Genomic DNA, 11,502 nt, shown 5'->3' with positions numbered 1-11,502 from the left:
ATCAGAAGAAATCTTTGAAATAAGTAATTGTTGTACCATAGACCTTATCATTTTGGTACATTTGAGTTCCAATTAACTGATCTAAATGATCTTTTTACTCCTGCTACTTAATGGCATTGGTTGCAAAGCATAAAGAAGTACTCAGAATATTGTAGGACATATGTTTGCTGCCTCTATATGTACAACAAGGAGGGTTCACTGAAGTTCAGTTCAACTGATCAAACACCTTTTGCGTGTTTGTGACAGGATGCTCTCGCGGACCTTTGCTTGGGTTCAAGTATCTAGAACCGCAGTTCTGCATCTAGAGGTTATATATCCTTGAAGAAGGAAATCATAATATTACTGTCATCTTATCATTTTAAAAACTCTTTTCCTATTTGTTACTGAGTAAACATGCTCAAGTACAGGACTGCTGCTGATGCTTCTGAAGAAGCTCTTTATCGATTGCCAACATCGGCTCCTTGCATGAATCTTCTAAAGCTTCCACCTTATGGAAGGTTTGTAACTGCACTCTATACATTGTGTTGTATATTCGTTCCTTCCGTTTCATCTAGCAAAAAGTAGTGAGGATGGCGTGTAGGATTGGCATATTATAACATATTTATCGGGAAAACTGAAGACCTTTCGGAAATTACAAAAATTAATTGGGACTTAATGGTGAAAACCTCTTGGGTTCTCTCTCCCTCCACCTCTCAGTTTAATTAGGAGTCATAATTGTGAAGACCCATTCGTTCTCTCTCCCAGTCTCCCCCACCCCTCAGTGAAGAAGCAAGCAATTAGCGTGAAAATTTCTTATCTATCCAGCTTTGGGTTTGGTATGATCTAATTTTACATGTATTAAATCACATGTCTTCTTCTTATTCCAAATAACAAGAGTCTATTTTTTTTTCCCACCGCTACTTCCACTCCTCTCTGGGTTTTACACCCGTCTTCTTCCACTTCGATTTTGTTTAATCCACCTATTTATTATTACTAACATTCAAAAGATTGAAAAAAAGTTAAAAGATTTCTTACATTTTACTGATCAATGGATGGAGCGCAATCAAGGTAACGTGACTTTTATTTTCATTGTTTAAGAAATGGGGTTGTGTCAAACTTTGATTTTTATGCGTCTTTTGTGTAGTTGGTTTGAAGACGAAAGAAGGTGTTGTGCCTCTAATCAAGGCATTGCTGTGATAATCAAACTTTGTGATTGGTCTAATTTTACCGGTATTAACGCCTCTACTTTCTTCTTCGTTTCAAATTGTCTTTTTAAGGGAAACTCATATTTATTAAAAGGCAAAATCATATCTCTCTCTCACACCTCCATGATTCTATTAAAACAAAAATGGAGAGTAAAGGAATATTTAGGATTGAAACATGTTTAAGTCTGCAAAAACTATGCAGTGTATTATAATTATAATGTAACAATTTTGTTTGATTTGGTTAGTTAACTATTTGCTTGGTGTATTGAAGGGTCAGAATCCATACAATGCCATCTATTTTTCCCTTTTATAACGATTATGATTTTAAAACTGTTAAACTGAAATAAAGTGTACACTGCTACTTTGATTTATTTCTTATATTGATTAATGTTCTAATAGGAATGTGTATTGATGAGTGCAGGGACTGTAAAAAGTAATCGCCTATTGATATAATCAGTGCTTTGTAGGATATCAGTGCGTTTAATATTTGCCTTTCGAGGTAATATTTTCATGGATTGATCGCTTTTATTGAGTTGAAATATTGATAAAAAAGTCTTGCGCGTTTGGTTTTTATTTCCCCGATTCTATTCCTATTTGTCGTCTTTTAATTCATTGTAATTTTCGTTGGGTTGTTTTAAGCTACATACTTTCAAACCGTTGTTGTGTATTGATGACTTAATAACTTAACATAAAGAACTGGCTCGATTTCGATGCTCTTTTTCTTTCAGGCATTGCCCAAATTTGGAGATGTTCATGTACTCATGTTTACGCTTAATCTTAAGACTAAATAATGTTGAATAGTCGATAATCTTTGTATCAATGTATGTTAATTGCCAAAACAAGCTCTTAGATGATTATGAGAAAAGTCGGGAGCTATAGTATGGCCCATTGGTTTGTGTAAAACAGTTAATTGCTCATCTATATGTTATGTGGACAGGCTAATAGGTTATGATAATAGATTATTCTATACAGATTTGTGCACTATAATATACTATAGATAATGTTACCATATGCAAAGTCATATAGTTTTCATCCATGCTCAATATTGAAATTATGTTAGAACGATAATAATGGAAATTTATCTAGAAGATAAGATGCCTTGCGGCAGGGAGAGGTTTTCAAGAACTCATCTCTCTTTGAGACCACCATTCACCCAAATACATATACCCAAATTTTATGGAGAATGTGTGAATAAAACCACCACAATTCAGTAACCAATCAACGCGCCCCTAATAGATGTATCAAATATGAAGATGTAATAATCACCCGTCACTTGACTACATTGTTTAGGGTGCTAGGTTTCAAATGGCCCATTTTTCATTTGTTGTGTCTTTCCTTTGTACTTGCTCTAATATGTATAAAAGAAAAAAAAAAAAATCCTAATTCTCATATATCCCCACACACACACACACACACACACACACAAAAACCTGATCGAGTCGTATTCATTCTCTTTGAGTAGTGTAAGGTTAATGTCATAAGTATTTCTTGATGTTTTCTTTGTCTGTGGCGTTAATGGAGGTTGATACGTCTTGATTTCTGTGAACTTGAGACACCTTAGAAACTATAATTTCTACCGAGTGCCTCTCTATATATAAGAACCTCAAATACATGTTTGAAGAACTTTTGTGGATTGACACTTTTTTTGCGAAGGTTTATCTTAATACGTTTCTTACTTTCGATGGTCATATGTCCTCATGGAGAGAAAGGCCATTTAATCTGTTATAGTTCTAGAGTAAGCAATATCATTAAAGATGAATTCGTTGAAGTATTTTCATGCTTTTTTCCCTTCATGACCTGAAAGTCATCGCATAAATGAGTTAATGCCCTCTACTATATGCACATCATAAAGAAAAAACATTTGCACGTGTTAAGATGTTCTAGGACGATGTCTGCTTTTAAGCAATTTGCTTACAGTGTCCCGTTGGTGGTAAAGCTGAAAATGTATGAAGTACAGTTCTAAAAAGAAGTGTGAATACATACCTTAGCTTTTAAAGGACTTTGGAACGTCTATGACCAAGCTTATAGTTCAATATGCCCCGCCTTCTTTTAATGAAGTTAGCACCACTACCTTTTAGGGTGATTAATGAAAAACACGACAGTCGCCACCTTCTAGGCTCCACAATCTCCGTTCGTCATCAACAATATTAATGTGTATATCGAACCAGTTCTCAAGGTAAGAGCAGAACTCCTTGAAGCAATTACATGCATCTATTTTCTTTCCTCTTATGCAGTCATCACTCTCAAAGTTGTACTACACTCTCAAATCGTAAGTGTTGAAATTGATCCCCAACTTAATCTTTATGATATTGTGTTGTTTTGATATGGTATTTTCAAGGGAGGTGGGTAAATTATCTATACTTCCTATTGTGTAGTAGAGGATTTTGAGTTTTACTTATAAGCTTATTTCAGATTTGATATCCAATATTAAGTTATTAACTCAATTGTCCAGTTTAGTTTTTTTACTTTTTTTTTTTTTTTTTTTTTTTTTTTTTTTTTTTTTTTTTTGTTTTTATGAATTCTTTAATTTAAATGTATATTCACTCTCTTTCAGTGTATTTCTTGGCTATTATGGTACTTCGTAAGGTCATACTATCGTAAGTAGTGTTTGTAAAAACACATATGGTGGTTGCTATTGCAAATGGCTCTGGGGTGCATATAGTTGTCATTACTTTAGGCTGTTTTGTCCTATGCTTCTCCAAAGTTCTCGGGATATTTAATTTTTAACTTTGATTTTTTTATTTTATTTTTGAATCCTGTTATGCACAAGGTTAGAGTTCTCCTTTGATTTATTTGATGCAAGCTACTGTTTGTGTGGATTGTCGATTTATTAACCAGGAAAGCCATGAAGACCTTGAAATTAGTTCGGCATTGGCTAGATCAAATTTTGCTGCGGCGGGTGATCATGTAAGAGTATTATCTGTGCCATTTGAGAAGTAAAAGTCTTATGTGTTTGTATTTCATATTGTACAAAGTCCTTTAAATGTCTTTAATGTTAGCTTCTAGAATTGTTTACGCTATTTACTTAAGCCTTCCATTCGATTTCTTTCTTATCTCTTTTTCGGTTATACACTCTGATTCTCTTAAATTCTTGATATTCCAAATTTTTTAGTTCTAATTTTGAAACTTCTATTTTGTTAATGCACAAGGGTAAAACACTCCAATTATTTAGCTGTTTCAAGTTTATGTGTGTAAGGTACTACTTATGTAGATATCTTTTTACATTGAATGAACCATGTTTTGCAAGGTTTTCCTGTTTTTTATTTACTGCCCTATGCATTTATTATCTACTTTACGCTTTTAATCTGATTTGTCTTCAGCTCATTACTTGGCATAACAGGATAAATAATATGCTTTGACCACTATGAATGTTGCCTTGGGTTGTTTTTGCAAAAAAATTCATGTCAATTACCAAGTGCTAAATGTTGAAGTTGTTGAATTTCATTTTTTCTTTTCTATTTCCTACTGCAGTTGTCAAAGAAGAATAATGACCATGGCCTCACAGTTGAATGCAAAAAATATACCCCCTTATATTGCATAAGTGAATGAGTGGTGTTAACTCTAGCATAGAGGCGTCATCTAAGTATATTTTGTATTGACGGGGGAGGATTATAGGGCAATTAAAGGCAAAGGTTTTGAGGACCATTGGAGAATACAAGGGTTATTTTATGTACAATTTCCAGTCCTGGAAAATTTTGTGTTCTCTTGATAGGAAGGATTCTTGAAACAAATAGCCATTGGACCATCTTATATTTGTATGAAAATTGGATGTGTATAACACCTTAAGGTTGTCTTGGTTATGATTGTGTAATTAAGTTCTTTCAGTTTGCAATTTGATTTTTAATGACATTTCATGAACTCTATTTTCAGCTTGAACTTTAATCAATTGTTATTGTTCCTACTAAAATGATTTTGTTACAAAGTGCACATTGAGTGGTGGTTAGGTTTTTCAAATTGAAAATGTACCAGATTCCATATGCATGAATGTGAAAGCTAAAACAATTTCACGATGGAACGACCGGCAAAACAACTAGATAAAACCGAGAGGGAGGGTTAAAAGGACATTAAAATTTAAGTCCCCATTTCTGATTGATTGCTTTTTAATTCATTCATGTTATTACCCATTTTGGAGTGCAAGCTTTGCATAACAGGGGGTATGTATTTCCATTATTTGTTCTTTCCAAATTGTTTATTATATTTCTTCATACTTCCGTTAGAAATCAGATTTTCTATTGTGTTTTTTTGTGTCAGACTTTCCCTTATTTCATTTATTTTTTGATGTTAGCTTAGCATTGCCTGCTCAAATCATCTCTTGGGGATCTTTATTTTTTTAAATACGCCCAGTACTTGGTACGCATGTTTCTATCTCTTGCACCACCTGTGATCAATGAATCTCATGTAAGTTATGTTATTTTTTTGTCCTATTTTTTTTCCCTTTATTTAGTTTCAAACATGAGAAGAACCTTTCATGAATGCAGTTCCATTTTTGTTGATTGCTCAAGCCTTAAACTTTTCCATGATACAGTCAATTCTAGAGAAAGACATTTTTCACCCTCTGTGTTTTCTTCTAAGTTACTCTCATGTATGACTCTTCAATTCCTACCTGTTTTCCCATCCTTAACACTTTCTTTTCCGCACATTACGTTATTGCTTTTTTTTTTTGTTAATTTTCAAGGAGTATCTTTGTATTTGCATTACACTATGTTCTAATGTTATTCCGATAGCTTGAGTCCTTGCACTGTCAAAATACTAAGCCTCTCCATTCAAAAACCTGTGTTGAATTAGTGTAGAAAGTCGGGTGGAAAGGGAGACCAAGCTCCAAAAGTTTGTGATTCCGCCTTTGTGGTGGGTTTCTGGGGTTGAGAAAACCTTCGTCACGAGGAGTTGCCTTTTTTTTGCTCAATAATTTACGAGACCTTTGGCCCCCTTTTTTTATATGTTGAGACGAGTACAATGAGGATCAGAACCGGGAAACCCCCTTTGGTCAAGACCAGTCGAAATGCAATATGTGTTAAATAGTTATTTTTTTATATTATTATTAGGACGCTATGCATCTGCTCTTACTTTGTCTTTCATGTTCTTTTCACTCTGAGATTGTTCATCTCATTTTTTTATGCACACAAACCCTACACATTCTTCTGTGTGCATGCAAGCCTTATAACCTACATCTTCATTATTAACGCTCTTTGCATCATACTACTTAACATGATGCTTTCTTCCTCTTTGTTTATATACATATATATGACTTTTGTTGAGGCATCTATTTTTGTTCATGCTCTTCTACTCTACTATAATTGTGATGAACGAAATAGAAGAATGTTTATGTTTTATTGTTGCAGAATCATGGCCTCCACTTATATGGTTTATTACACCCAATTTAAAGGTTAGTGTTACTTTTCTATACCAGATGTAGCTTCATTTCTTTTGGTTTTGTATCCGTTTATGACTTAAAATAGAAATAGGTGTGTTTTTAAATTTGTGTTGAATACATACATTCTTTTTTCTTGCTTACACTGTTATAATTGGTAATTTGTTTACTTTCCTTAAGGGATTCCGAATTTTCTAGGATCTTTTTAAAATTTGGCAAAAGAAGTTACTTAAAGTATTTCCTTTTTTCCAAATTCGATTTTATTCTATCTGTTGATTGTGGTATAGTAGTAATCATTAATAGTTATTTATGATATCATGTGTGTATATGCTTTTTCCAATTCGGGGCAAGTACATAATTACTCTCAAGGTGATTTTTGAATATCAGATTGAACAAGATTGGGGCCAGAAAATGGAAATTTAGAGTTGTCTCATTCACCCCCAATGAGCTTTGCCACAACTATTTTCCAGAATTCCTTTAATGATATTGATTCCCTAAAGACTAAGACCCTCCCGACCCTCTTATTTTATTGTGTCAACAATACATTGTGTGGACAGCACATATAAAATGATGTGACTTAGGAATAGTTTGCCGGGTAATGCTAACTGGAGAATGACTTTTTCTTAATTTATTTAGTTGAATTTTTGCCTGCAAGTAGAAGCCAACTATATGAGTATCATAAGACATTTTTTTTCTTAATTGTTTCTATAGGCATTTTACGTGACACGATGTAATTAGTTTGACTATATAATGCTTTATGAATTCGTCCCCCACTATCTTTCTTCTCCTTCCAACATTTGGGCAGATGGAAATGCGAGTAGTTAACTAATTAACCGAAAGCACATTGCACTTTTTTCCTTAAACATTGTTCTGAATTGTGGATGAGTTCAATAATTATTGCATTAGACACGCACTTTGTTTAATAGTAATAACATATTTGAAGACAAATTGGGTGGCGGAGCACGTGTGTGCATGCCTTGCTATTTTGAATAAGTTATGTGTACTGTTTGACGGCATTTTTACCTTTTTGTTTAAGTAGATTTTGTATTGTTACCCCATTTGGTTAAAAAAAATACAACCTATTTTTCTATTCCTTCTTTGTTTTCAGATTTACTATCCCGCAGAAAACCTTTATTTACCAATGTACTTTGAGATAACTAACACTTTTATGTTAGCTTGATTGAAACTATATTTCATTTATGTTATGTTTCAGGCCGTGGCTTTTACTAAACTCATATAAGAACACATTAAAAAATTGTTGAAATAAAATTAGGTATGCATTGCCACCTTTATTTTCGTTATTGCTATTATTGATTTAATTCCAACTCAGGTTTTCAACTAGAAACTAGCTGTCAAGCAAAGTGGATATTTTAGAACATTTAAAATCCCTTCAAACAATGTTTATCATGGTTTTATATTGTTGTTGTGACATTATATTGTTGGGTTGTCTATGATCAATTCATGACTGTACTTTTTTCGTTTTTAATTTGTTCCGGTAATGTTGCAAACATACTTAAGGAACTCTGTGTGCTTTTCAGGGGGAAAACTTTTCCAGTGGAGATTGGACTAGAGGTGGACGAGAGCTAAAAGTACTTTGCAAGCATGGAAATATGGTGCGAGGCGTTTGTTGGGTGCTTCTTTGCTAGGATCTTTGGTAGAACTCTAGCCTAAAACTTTTTTTTTTTAAAAAGTTTGTAGACACTATTATGTACTGCTCGAATGGTGTTATGAGGAAATGATGGATTTTTTTTTTATGTAATCTCATCACTATACGTTCTTATTAGGATGGTTTGTTAACAAAGCAGCCATGTTTTGTTAACCACTTTTATGACAAGAAGTCTGCGTAATCTAACATTTGGATCTCTGCCTTTGTATCTGATTAGTCAAAGAAAAAAGATCATGCCAATCCTCCACCTCATATTTCTCTTTTTAGTTTTGGTGTTTTTCCATGAATTCAAAACAGAAACAAAAATATTATTGACATAAACAAAATTAAGTTTCTCAGAGGTTTTAAATATGATTAGCTTTTTGGAATTATATTGACATTGCCCCATTATATGCATAACAAACTCTTCCATTAGAGGCAGACATTTGATAAGAGCTTTTGTTTTATTTATTATTTATGTATTATTTTATTTTTAATTGATTTATAGAGTTATCTATATAGATATTGCTAGCACAATCTTAATAGTAAAACTATGAGTTAGTGACTGAGATCAAGTGTAATTTGTGCTCGCAAGAAATAATAATCTGTCATCGTGATGTATTTTTTTTGCTTCGGTGAGATTTGAATGTATTTATAACGTGGAGATGTATGTATGTATGTTAGTTGCACTGTATAAATAGTGTATTAGGGTTTCTAGGATGTTTGTATATTTATAGTTTTATTCTTATTCGAGGATTGGTTACTTGACTTAACTGGCATTAGTCGAGATGGTTAAGTAGCTGGTTCTACGAATCAGTCTATCTTTTAGTAGTTTAATTTACGACTGAGGTATGAGGTTTTATATTTGGTTTGGATGTATTCTTATTAAATTTTCAGGTTTTGACAGATTTATTTATATGAAATGTCGAATATACAAAGGAGACTCTGTCGAATTTTTATTAGAAAAGTCATGTATCTTAGGTATATAATTGCATGAGATTTGGGATGTTACAAAGTGGTATTATTATACTAATATTGCATATACATTCCTGTTGAATCGAAATATTCTCCAACTACCTATGTCGATCACTTTGTTCTCTTTTACCTTTTGATACTTTCCCCTCCTAAAAAAGAAATTTGTAAATCTATGTTGTTCCCTAGACTTTGTAATAAACTTAATTTCTTATTGCATAATCGTGTGTTAAGATTTATACCAATTTAGTCAATATTTTTGTTTGGCTTTCAGTTATGTCATTGAGGTAGACATTGATTACACTTGAGGTATTATACCTTTCTGTAATCCCTTTAAAATTTATACACGCTTAACGGATTGTACCCTCATTTTAGGCCACTTAGGTTAATATGATTTCATTGCCAATTGCAGGACTTTGAAGTCACATCTCTTTCATTTGGGTCAACTGTGCCAAGGTAATATCCTTTTCACGTTATTAACGCTCCAGTGCCTTTCTTTTAACTTTGCACTTTGTTTATCTTAACCTTGCACTTTGTTTCTTCATCTCTGTTTTTAGACTGTAATAGTTTTACATTGTAGGTTTTTTATTTGTTTTTGTTTCTTTCATTTAGTTACATCCGATTGTGTAACTTCTTTAGTCAATCCCAAGTGGACCCAACAATCATTCCACACTAATTCTAAAAGTAATCTAAGTTCTATGTACTTAATTTTAGTTCTTTGTCCTCCTAACTTAGGAACCGTTGTTTGTTTGTTTTTGTGTGTTTTCGCTATTTTTGTTTTCGTTTAAAGTTTTGCACTTGCTATGTTTGTTGTTTCTATTACTATTCTTTTCCATTTGTATGGTATTTTATAATTCTTTCACCGGCGAATGGAGTTTGTATAGCAGGCTCTATAAGCAATAAGGATGTGCTACAAAGGTACACCTTATTCGGGTATTTTATTTTATTTTCATGTTGTGTTTTAAAATGGAGGTGCAAATACATAAACATGTTGTATTGCCTAGGAAAAACGTACACTTATAGCGGTATGGCAAAACCACTCGACCAAATTGCAAATGTGCACTGATTTTATGTTCATCAAATTAACATTATTGATGCCAAGACACCAATCTATGTATACTTGGCATGACTATTTATAAGCATTTCATTGCTCTTTTAGTGAAGACTATCTTAGCTAAGCGCAGTTTATTATTACACACGCAACGATTAGATGAAAGTTGTGTAGGTTAACAGGGATGTTTATTCCATTTTTGCATAGTAAGAATCATATATGGTCTTTAATAGAATTTGTTTTTTTGCATATTGTTGGGTTTTTGTTATTCTTCCTTCTTGCTAAGGTTTAGACACGTTGTATTGCATGGCAAATATTTTTTTTTCCCATTTTTTTCATTTTAATTATTCATGGAAATGAGGCATATTATAGGTTGTTCTTTGGGGGCATAGTGTATTGCTTAAAAATTCTTGCACTGCTGTGAAACGTTAAACGATTTGTAGATCAAACCGCTTGACCAAGTAACTTATATTTTGTTGTATTTGTTCCCGATCCTTAATAGTTATGCTGCTAGCAATATAGGCACAGTTAATAAATTGATTGGTACTTAGTGCATATATTGTTTTCATCTAACAGTCTAAAATGATGCATTTATTGCGTATGTTTAGGAGTCGTCTGTTTTGATTTTGGTAGTAGCTGGTTCTGACTTCGGTACTTTGGCATACTATTATCAAATATATTCACTGGACTGTTACACCTCTCACATTGTCGTTGGCGATGGAGGTATTGGAATCGGCATTGGAAGTAGTGTTGGTGTTGGGGCGGGTACTGCCGTTGCTACCTGAAAATCTGCTACCTCTTTGAAATTGATTTATAGAGTAAAAGTACGATTGACAATGTGAGAAAAAGTGTAATCTATACAGATACTGCTAGCACAATCTTAATAGTAAAACTGTGAGTTAGTGAGTGAGATCCAGTGTAATTTGTGTTCAGCGCAATCTCTATTCTGTGTGTTTTGTTTTTTTGTTTTTACGTAAGATTTGAATGTATCTGTAGTATGTAAAAAGTTGTCGAGCAATTGAATTGTTACATGCTACTGTATTTTACCATCACACAGACCAACTGTTGGAACAATGGAGAGTATCTACACTTCTCCAATACCAGCAACTAGCAACCACTGATGATATTCACTGTAGGTGCTGAGGCTTTCTGCACAAATTCATCACTATACAATATTTAGCTGGATTTTACCATTTAGACATAAATGAACATAACTTACAAGTACATAGCATCAAAGAATTACTTGGAAAATCACCAAGAATTATTGATTAAGATGCAAAAA

General features: G+C 33.1%; 1 long non-coding RNA gene across 4 annotated transcripts; it reads left to right on the top strand.

Annotated features, from left to right (window-relative positions):
* The first annotated feature begins 235 nt into the window (after positions 1 to 235).
* On the top strand, positions 236 to 11,256 carry LOC147510877 (uncharacterized). 4 transcript variants are annotated; one of them, XR_015216891.1, is made up of 11 exons: positions 236 to 307; positions 408 to 497; positions 1,124 to 1,209; positions 1,606 to 1,683; positions 4,023 to 4,091; positions 5,470 to 5,582; positions 6,524 to 6,567; positions 8,091 to 8,206; positions 9,444 to 9,478; positions 9,582 to 9,625; positions 10,829 to 11,256. It is a non-coding gene; the product is annotated as an uncharacterized LOC147510877 (long non-coding RNA). The 4 variants fall into 4 exon arrangements; XR_015216890.1 differs by lacking the exon at positions 9,444 to 9,478 and having other exon boundaries at positions 5,475 to 5,582; XR_015216889.1 differs by lacking the exon at positions 9,444 to 9,478.
* Positions 11,257 to 11,502: the final 246 nt, after the last annotated feature.

This window comes from Coptis chinensis, chromosome 3 (genome assembly GCF_015680905.1).
Source record: "Coptis chinensis isolate HL-2020 chromosome 3, ASM1568090v1, whole genome shotgun sequence".
NCBI lineage: Eukaryota > Viridiplantae > Streptophyta > Magnoliopsida > Ranunculales > Ranunculaceae > Coptis > Coptis chinensis.
The sequence above is the reverse complement of the archived record's forward strand: the minus strand, read 5'-3'. Positions and strand labels throughout refer to the sequence as shown.